Source organism: Colobus angolensis, unplaced genomic scaffold (genome assembly GCF_000951035.1).
Source record: "Colobus angolensis palliatus isolate OR3802 unplaced genomic scaffold, Cang.pa_1.0 Scaffold237, whole genome shotgun sequence".
In the NCBI taxonomy this organism is placed as follows: Eukaryota; Metazoa; Chordata; class Mammalia; order Primates; family Cercopithecidae; genus Colobus; species Colobus angolensis.
Genome location: NW_012115566.1, coordinates 2,862,983 through 2,872,142, shown reverse-complemented (window position 1 = coordinate 2,872,142; position 9,160 = coordinate 2,862,983). Strand labels below are relative to the sequence as shown.

The following is a 9,160-nucleotide window of genomic DNA, read 5'->3' as shown; positions in this document are numbered from 1 at the left end:
CAGAGCGCGACTCCGTCTCAAAAAAAAAAAAAGAAAAAGAAAAAAGAAAATATTTATCTAGCAAGAGATAAATTGCCGGATGGCGGGCTAGTCACCGCCCGAGTAAGTAACAACCATTGCCCGTGACCCCGCTCCTTTCTGTGACACTCTTCCAATGACCCCTTTTAGACCAAGAGGAAGCCCCGCAGAAGTGATAGGGAGAGGGGGAAAGCTGTTTTACAGAGGCGAAACCACTCGGCCGTAAGGACATTTCCTGTTTTCAACGTGAACATATTTTTTGGAGTAGAAAATCTTTGCGACCTGTTACAGTCCGCCCGGTTTCGAATCAGTGACTTTTCGCGTGTGAAGCGAACGTGATAACCACTACACTACGGAAACAACCTCTACGAGGGTTCTAAGAGGGCTTTGCTGCAGGGCCTGGACTGTTCCTTATATGTGTGTCTAGAAAATGATCGTCGTGGTGCAGTTCTCTCCTTTTACTGTTTTCGAAAACAAAAGCAATTCATAACCAAGCTTCCCCAGGACTCCAATTCCTGCACAAATTTCAAACATGGAAAGCTAGAACAGAATGCTGGAGAATTTTATTTCAAGACCTCCCTATGCTGTCTATGCACGTTACTTTATCTGCACAACCCACCCGGATAGTCATATCTTGGTGACTTTTGGGAAAACCATGAACGACCTGAGTGAGACCAGGAGATGATTGGAGGCCATCAGCACTTTCTGCCACAGCTGCTCTCATCATTTTGTTTGCAGTCAATTAACTAGAAGTAGTCATGGCTTCTGGAAAATATTGGGAAGTAGATGAAACATGTAGAGAACACCACCAACTCTGCTCCACTAGAACGCTTCCACTTCCCGCCCAGCAGTTGGAATCCCAGGTTCCACAAAGGAAGAGGAGGGGTCAGGCTCCTCCCAGCTGCACACATCATGAACTTTCTGAGGCTCCACCTCAGTGGGCAGGCTGGTTGGAATCCAAGAACTCCCTCCCACCACTGTCTCACTATCTCAGGGGTATATTGAGTGTCTAATCCCATGTCACCAACTAGTCCACAGGGACCTTTATCACCTTACTGTTCTATAGAACACCATACTGGTCTCTTACATTAATTATATTTTTAGTGACAAAAAGGTAGCAACTACTCTATAACATCGGTAAGACATTTGTATGCCAGACAGTGGGAAATAAACCTCACAAAAAATCAGAGCCTTACTACCTCAGTGAAATTTCTAGGGGTCCAGTTGTCTGAAGCATTATGAGTTGCTGCATCTGATACCTTTCCTTATTAAGAAAGTGGTGGCGGGGCGCAGTGGCTCACGCCTGTAATCCCAACACTTTGGGAGGCCGAGGCGGGCGGATCACGAGGTCAGGAGATAGAGACCATCCTGGCTAACAGAGTGAAATCCTGTCTCTACTAAAAAGAAAATACAAAAAAATTAGCCAGACGTGGTGGCAGGCGCCTGTAGTCCCAGCTACTTGGGAGGCTGAGGCAGGAGAATGGCATGAACCCGGGAGGCGGAGCTTGCAGTGAACCTGGGCGACAGAGTGAGACTCCGTCTCAAAAAAAATTAAAATTAGAATTAAAAAATAAAAAAAAGAAAGTGGTACAATACTGAGTAGAACTCTTTGGATTTGGGAGGCAACATTTGGACACGCTACACCAAACGATTTATCAAGTAACCTGAAAATATCCCAGTTTTGAGTTATCCCAGTTTTGAGTGGGGGCCCTAGAACGTTCTGCTACAGGACCACGTTGCAGCTCATGCGACTCTGCCACTGCGACCATAAGAACCAGAAGAGTTGATCTTGCTTAGTGTCGAAGAAGAGGGATGTTATCTGGAGGCTGTGGCAAATTTCTACAGGTGAATCACAGCACAGAACTTCAGAATTTCAGAGCAAAGTTATGCCATCCTCTGTGGTTAACTACTCTTCTTTCGACAAATAGCTTTTTGTTTGCTACCAGGTTCTTAGTACAGTTTGAATGCTTGGCCACATGCCACCACATTACCATATGGCCTCAGATCAGGTGCAGATCTTGAACTGGATAGTATGTGTTACCAAGACATAAATTTAGACATGCACAGCAGCATTTCATTATCAAATGGAAATGGGATGTATTCGATAAAGCTTGAGCAGGTCCTAAAGGCGCAAACAGGTTGCATGAGGAAGTGGCACAGATGTTCATGGCATCTATTCTTGCTACATTGCCTTTTCTGTGTGTGTGTGTGTGTGTGTGTGTGTGTGTGTGCACGCGTGCATCTACATCTATGGCCTCATAAGAGTTCTAAATGACCAGTTGACTGAAGAAGAAAAAAGAAGAAAATACTCAAGAATGGTATATAGATGTTCTGCACAATAAGCAGGCATCACTTGAAAGTAAACAGTTGCAGCCCCACAGCCCCACATACAAATAAACAAGACAGGCTAGCAGCGAGAATTACAGCGCGCAGGGTCCTACACATTTGTGTTTTTGATGCAGAAATAGTTTCCTAGAGGGCTGTGATGGCCGAATGGTTAAGGTGTTGGACTCGAAATCCAATGGGGTCTTCCCCACGCAGGTTCAAATCCTGCTCACAGCGCTTCTACTTTTTTTCTGAATCACAAACTGCTGTGACTCTCAGTCTTTCTGGTGTCGCCATGGGCCGCCGTCCCGCCGGTTGTTACCAGTATTGTAAAAACAAGCTGTACCCAAAGTCTTGCTTTTGCTGAGGAGCCCCTCAGGCCAAGATTCGCATCTTTGACCCGGGGCGGAAGCAAGCAAAAGTGGGATGAGTTTCCGCTCTGTGGCCACATGGTGTCAGATGAATATGAGCAGCTCTCCTCTGAAGCCCTGGTGGCTGCCCAAATTTGTGTCAGTAAGTACATGGCAAAAAGTTGTGGCAAAAATGACTTTCATATCCGAGGGCGGCTGCACCCCTTCCACGTCATCTGCATCAACAAGATGTTGTCCTGTGCTGGGACTGACAGGCTCCAAACAGGTATGGGAGGTGCCTTTGGAAAGCCCGCAGGGAACTGTGGCCAGGATTCGCATTGGCCAAGTTATCATGTCCATCCGCACCAAGCTGCAGAACAAGGAGCATGTGATTGAGGCCCTAAGCAGGGCCAAGTTCAAGTTCCCTGGCCGCCAGAAGGTCCACATTTCAAAGAAGGAGGGGTTTCACCAAGTTCAATGCGAATGAATTTGAAGACATGGTGGCTGAGAAGCGGCTCATCCCAGATGGTTGTGGGGTCGGTTACATCCGGATCTTGGCCCTCTGGACAAGGGTGCGCCTCGCACTCATGAGGGCTTCCACTGTGCTGCCTTCTCTTAATACTCACCATAAATCCTACTTTCTGTCCAAAAACAAACAAACAAACAAACAAACAAAAAAAGCAGTGAGTAGAAATGAGGAAATTGAGACAAAAGGAGGATACACAACTTGGCCAAGGCTACAAGGAAAGAGTCGAGATAAAGGCGCTGTGCACTGTGGCTGCAATGGGGCCCAAAACTGCTGAGCTTCTCACTTTCAGAGGAGAGGACCACCCACCCCCGTTTATAAATACTTTTGCATTTTCACGTGCCTATTTCGCCTACATTGAGTCCTTAAATAATATTTAGCCAATTTAATGATGACTGTTATAATTTAACTTCATAATTATATTAACTCCAAGTTTCTAGGTTGTTAAATGAATTTTGTTCTTAAAATGTTTACCTTTTTTTTTTTTTTCCTTTTGAGACTGGCAGGGCGGGGGGGCAGCACCGTGTCTCGCTATGTTGCCCAGGCTGTTCTCGAAGTCCTGGGCTTAAGCGATCCTCCCGCCTAGGCCTCCCAAAGTGCTGGGATTACAGGCGTGAGCCACTGTGCCCAGTCAAAATGTTTACCTTTATTGAATTGCTACATCAATTTTACCTAATTTGGGGAAGGGGGATGTTTCTTTTCTTTCTTTTTTCTTTTCTTTCTTTCTTTTTTTTTTTTTTTTTTTGAGATGGAATATCACTGTTGTTGCCCAGGCTGGAGAGCAATGGCGCTATCTAGGCTCACTGCAAACTCCGCCTCCCGGGTTCAAGCGATTCTCCTGCGTCAGCCTCCCGAGCTGGATTACAGGCATGTGCCACCACGCCCGGCTAATTTTTTGTGTGTTTTTAGTAGAGACGTGGCTTCACCATGTTGGCCAGGCTGGTGTTGAACTCCTGACCTCAGATGATCCGCCCGCCTCGGCCTCCCACAGTGCTGGGATTACAGGCGTGAGCCACTGCGCCCAGCCTGGGAGATGTTTCTTAAAATCTTTTCTGTTGCATAGAGTCTGAAATTATTTCCTCTGTAATGGTTTTGTGGTTATGGTTCTTTTGTTATGATTCTTTGGAGAATGAGGTGGAAAACATATGATGTATACCCCAAGAATGTATTTTATTCCATTTTCTTTTACATTATCTCAAAATTTAAAAGTATTTGGGTCTCTGACTACTGTTCCACACGAAGCATCAGTATCCAACACAAGTATATTAAAAAAGGAAATTATTTAATGAATGAATAGATGAACTGACTGCATAAATTAATGAAACTTTCACAAGTGCAATAGACACAATGGGGCGGTGGCTCACGCTTATTATCCCAGCACTTTGGGAGGCCAACGCAGGCGGATCACCTGAGGCCAGAAGTTCGAAACCAGCCTGGCCAACATGGTGAAACCCCGTTTCTACTAAAAATACAAAAATTAGCCGGGAATGGTGGCCCGTGCCTGTAATCCCAGCTACTCGGGAGGCTGAGATGGAAGAATCACTTGAACCCGGGAGGTGGAGGTTGCAGTGAGCTGAGATGGCGCCACTGCACTCCAGCGTGGGAGACAGTGCCAGAGTGCGTCTCAAGAAAAAAAAAAAAGCAATTTCCGAAGAGACTTAAGGTCTCTCAACTTTCAGTTTGATGCTTAACGTTAAACCAGACTTAAAGTTCAGGATTGTGCTGTGCAGCAGTACGGCGCAAGGTGAAGAGCCAAATCAGATCAATTTTCTTCCAAAGGACATTAAGCACCTGTTTCTGTCTTTTTTGCAGACGGAGTCTTGCTCTGTCGCCCAGGCTGGAGTGCAGTGGCGTGATCTCGGCTCACTACAAACTCAGCCTCCCGGGTTCACGCCATTCTCCTGCCTCAGTCTCCCAAGTAGCTGGGACTACAGGCGCCCGCCACCACGCTGGGCTAATTTTTTGTATTTGCGGTAGAGATGGGGTTTCACCGTGTTAGCCAGGATGGTCTCCATCTCCTAATCTCGTGATACACCTGCCTCGGCCTCCCAAAATGCTGGGATTACAGGCATGAGCCACCACGTCCGGCCCTGTTTCTGTCTTTAATTAGAAAACACACAGAAAGGCCAGGCGCGGTGACTCACGCCTGTAATCCCAGCGCTTTGAGAGGCTGAAGTGGGCGGATCACCTGAGGTCGGGAGTTCGAATCCGGCCTGACCAACATGGAGAAACCCTATTTCTACTAAAAATACAAAATTAGACAGGCGTGGGTGGCGCATGCCTGTAATCCCAGCTACTCGGGAGGCTGAGTCGGGAGAATCGCTTGACCCCAGGAGACGGAGGTTGCCGTGAGCCGAGATCGCCCCATTGCACTCCAGCCTGGTCATCAAGAGCAAAACTCCATTTCAAAAAAAAAAGAAAAAAAAGGAAAACACACAGGAATATATTTTTCTTTAAAAAAACAAAAACAAAAACAAAAACAAAAAAATGCCGGGCGCGTTGGCTCACGCCTGTAATCCCAGCACTTGGGAAGCCGAGGCAGGCAGATCACCTGAGGTCAGGAAGTCGAGACCAGCCTGGCCAAAATGGTGAAACCCCGTCTCTACTTAAAATACAAAAATTATCCGAGCGTGGTGGAAGGCGCCTGTAATCCCAGCTACTCGGGAGGCTGAGGCAAGAGAATTGCTTGAACCCCGGAGGCGGAAGTTGCAGTGAGCCGAAATTGCGTCATTGCACTACACAGCCTGGGAGACAGAGCGAGACTTCGTCTGGCGGGGGGAAAAAGTAGTTTCCGAGCCAGCCAGGAGTCGAACCTAGAATCTTCTGATCCGTAGTCAGACGCGTTATCCATTGCGCCACTGGCCCGTCGACAAAAGAACATCGATTATCTGTTCTTCGTTAGGATACCTAAGAAAATAGTAGATTTGCAATGCAACCAGGCACACATTGAACAAGACTGCGGATTCTGGCAAAGCGCGATTTTCTTTGTGGTCAATTTAAACAAGTTTCACTCCCTTCAGATATTTATATTTATAAAGAAATTTTCTGCTTTGGAACATCATGGACGTAATAGAGTTACTGTCGCTCACATTTTTTTCATTGATGTGCCCGCTTCTTTCTTTTTTTCTTTTCTTTTTTTTTTTTTATCTTTATGAGACGGAGTTTCCTTCTGTCACTTAGGCTGGAGTGCAGTGGCACGATCTCGGCTCACTGCAATCTCCGCCTCCCCGGTTCAAGCGATTCTTCTGCCTCAGCCTCTCGAGGAGCTGGGATCACAGGCGCGCGCCACCACGCCAGGTTAATTTTTTGTGTTTTTAGTAGAGACAGGGTTTCACCATGTTGGCCAGGCTGGTGTCGAACTCCTGACCTCAAGTCATCAACCTGCCTCTGCCTCCCAAAGCGTTGGGATTACAGGTGTAAACCACGGCACGCGGCCTGGGAGATGTGTCTTAATGTCTTTTCTGTTGCATAAAGTATGAAATTACTTCCTCTGTAATGATTGGTTGCGTTTCTTTTGTTATGGTTCTTTGGAGAATGAAATGGAAAACATACGATGTATAACTCAGTAAAGTATTCCATTTTCTTTTTCATTATCTCAAAATGTAAAAGTATTTGCATCTCTGACTACTGTTCCACACGAAGCATCGGTATCCAACACAAGTATGTTTTTTAAAAATGAAATTATTTAATGCATGAGCAGATGAACCGAATGCATAAATTAATGAAGCTTTCACAAGTACAATAGACACAAGGGGGCGGTGGCTCACGTTTGTAATTCCCTCACTTTGGGAGGCCGAGGCGGGCGGATCACCCGAGGTCCGGAGCTGGAGACCAGCCTGGCCGACATGATGAAACCCCATCTCTACTAAAAATACAAAAATTAGCCGGGAGTGGTCGCGCGCGCCTGTAATCCCAACTACTCAATAGACTGAGGCAGGAGAATCCCTTGAACCCGGGAGGCGGGGGTTGCAGCGAGCCAAGATCGTGCCACTGCACCCCAGCCTGGGCGAGAGAGCGAGTCTCCGTCAGAAGAAGAAGAAGGAGAAGGGGAAGGGGAAGGGGAAGGGGAAGGGGGAGAAGGGGACGGAGCAAGAACAGCGGACACATCAGCTATAATCAACAGACACAGACTGAGGGGCCAGTAATTGCAGACATAACCGTGGGCCAGTGGCGCAATGGATAACGCGTCTGACTACGGATCAGAAGACTCTAGGTTCGACTCCTGGCTGGCTCGAGGGGTAGTTTTGGCTTTTTTTTTTTTTTTTTTTTGAGACGGAGTATCGCTCTGTCGCCCAGGCTGCAGCGCAGTGGCTGCATCTCGGCACTCTGCAACCTCGGCCTCCCGGGTTCAAGCAATTATCCTGCCTCAGCCTCCCATATAGCTGGTACTACAGGCGGACGCCGCCAGGCTCAGCTAATTTTTTGTATTTTAGTAGAGACGGGGGTTTCACCGTGTTGCCCAGGCTGGTCGCAAACTCCCGGGCTCAGGCAATTCGCCCTTGGCCTCTCAAAGCGCTGGGTCTACAAGCTTGAGCCACCGCGTCCGGCCTGGAAATTGCATTTTTTAAAATCTCTCCCTTTTTTCCCCCCAGCTGATACTGAGAAATGGGTTGGCTCAAAGAGATCCCTGGAAAGACAACTCAAAAAATTCAAACATTCGACGACAAAAAGAAAGAAAGTTCTAGGTCAGGCGTGGTGGCTCACGTCTGTAATCCCAGCACTTTGAGAGGCCAAGGCAGGCGGATCACCTGAGGTCAGGAGCTCGAGACCAGACTGGCCAACACGGCTCTACTAAACATGGCTCTACTAAAAATACTAAAAGTAGCCATCTGCAATCCCAGCTACTCCTAAGGTTGAGGCAGGAGAATCGCTTGAACCTGGCAGGCAGAGGTTGTAGTTAGCTGAGATGGCGCCACTGCACTCCAGCCTGGGCTGTAGAGCAAGACACTGTCTCAAAATAAATAAAATAAAATAAAATAAAGTTACAATACGTGCTACAAAGTGAATGAACCTTGAACATATTATGCTAAGGAAGCCAAACACGAAAAGCTACATATTGTATGATTCCATTTATAGAAAATGTCCAGAATAGACAAATATGTAAAGAGAGAAATTGTTAATATTTGCCAGGGGCTGGAGAAAGAGGGGAATGAGTACAAAGTTTGTTTGGGGTGATGAGAATGCTTTGAAATTAGATAATGGTGATAGTTGATAGTTGCACACGTCTGTGAATACACTAAAAAGCAGTGAATTGTACACTTTCAAAAGTTGGATTTTATGTTATGTTAATTATATCTTAATTTTTAAAATCCTAATTAAAAAAAAGTATTGACCGACCGAGTTTTCTTCTTTTCTTTTGAGTCTGGATCTCCCTTTGTCGCCTAGGCTGGAGTGCAGTGGCGCCATCTCGGCTCACCGCAACGTCCGCCTCCAAGTTTAAGTCATTCTTGTGTCTCAGCCTCCGGAATAGCTGGGACTGCTGGTGCCCGCCGCCAGCCCTGGCTAATTTTTGTGTTTTTAGGAGGGGCGCGGTGGCTCACGCCTATAATCCCAGCACTCTGGGAGGCCGAGGCGGGCGGATCACTTGAGGTCAGGAGTTTGAGACCGACCTGGCCAACATGGTGAAACTCCGTCTCTATTAAAAATACAAAAATTAGCCGAGCGTAGTGGTGGGCGCCAGTAATTCCAGCTACTCGGGAGGCTGAGGCAGCAGAATCGCTTGAACCCGGGAGGCAGAGGTTGCAGGGAGCCAAGATCGCACCACTGCACTCCAGCTCGACCCCCAAGAGCGAAACCCGCCAAAACAAAACCCAAAAAAAGGAAGGAAGGAAGGAGGGAAGGAAGGAAGGAAGGAAGGAAGGAAGGAAGGAAGGAAGGAAGGAAGGAAGGAAAAGAATTTTTAGTAGAGACGGGGTTTCGCCATGTTGGCCAGGTGAGTCTT

The 9,160-nt window shown here is 47.0% G+C and overlaps 3 non-coding genes and 1 pseudogene across 3 annotated transcripts; 3 read left to right on the top strand and 1 right to left on the bottom strand.

The window, feature by feature from the left end:
• Window positions 1-2,497: 2,497 nt before the first annotated feature.
• Window positions 2,498-2,580, top strand: TRNAS-CGA. The gene has a single exon. It is a non-coding gene; the product is annotated as a tRNA-Ser (tRNA).
• Window positions 2,581-2,638: 58 nt separating this feature from the next.
• Window positions 2,639-9,160, top strand: part of LOC105513929 — a 7,658-nt pseudogene continuing 1,136 nt past the window's right edge.
• On the bottom strand, window positions 6,012-6,084 carry TRNAR-ACG. Its single transcript has one exon. It is a non-coding gene; the product is annotated as a tRNA-Arg (tRNA).
• TRNAR-ACG lies at window positions 7,381-7,453 on the top strand. Its single transcript has one exon. It is a non-coding gene; the product is annotated as a tRNA-Arg (tRNA).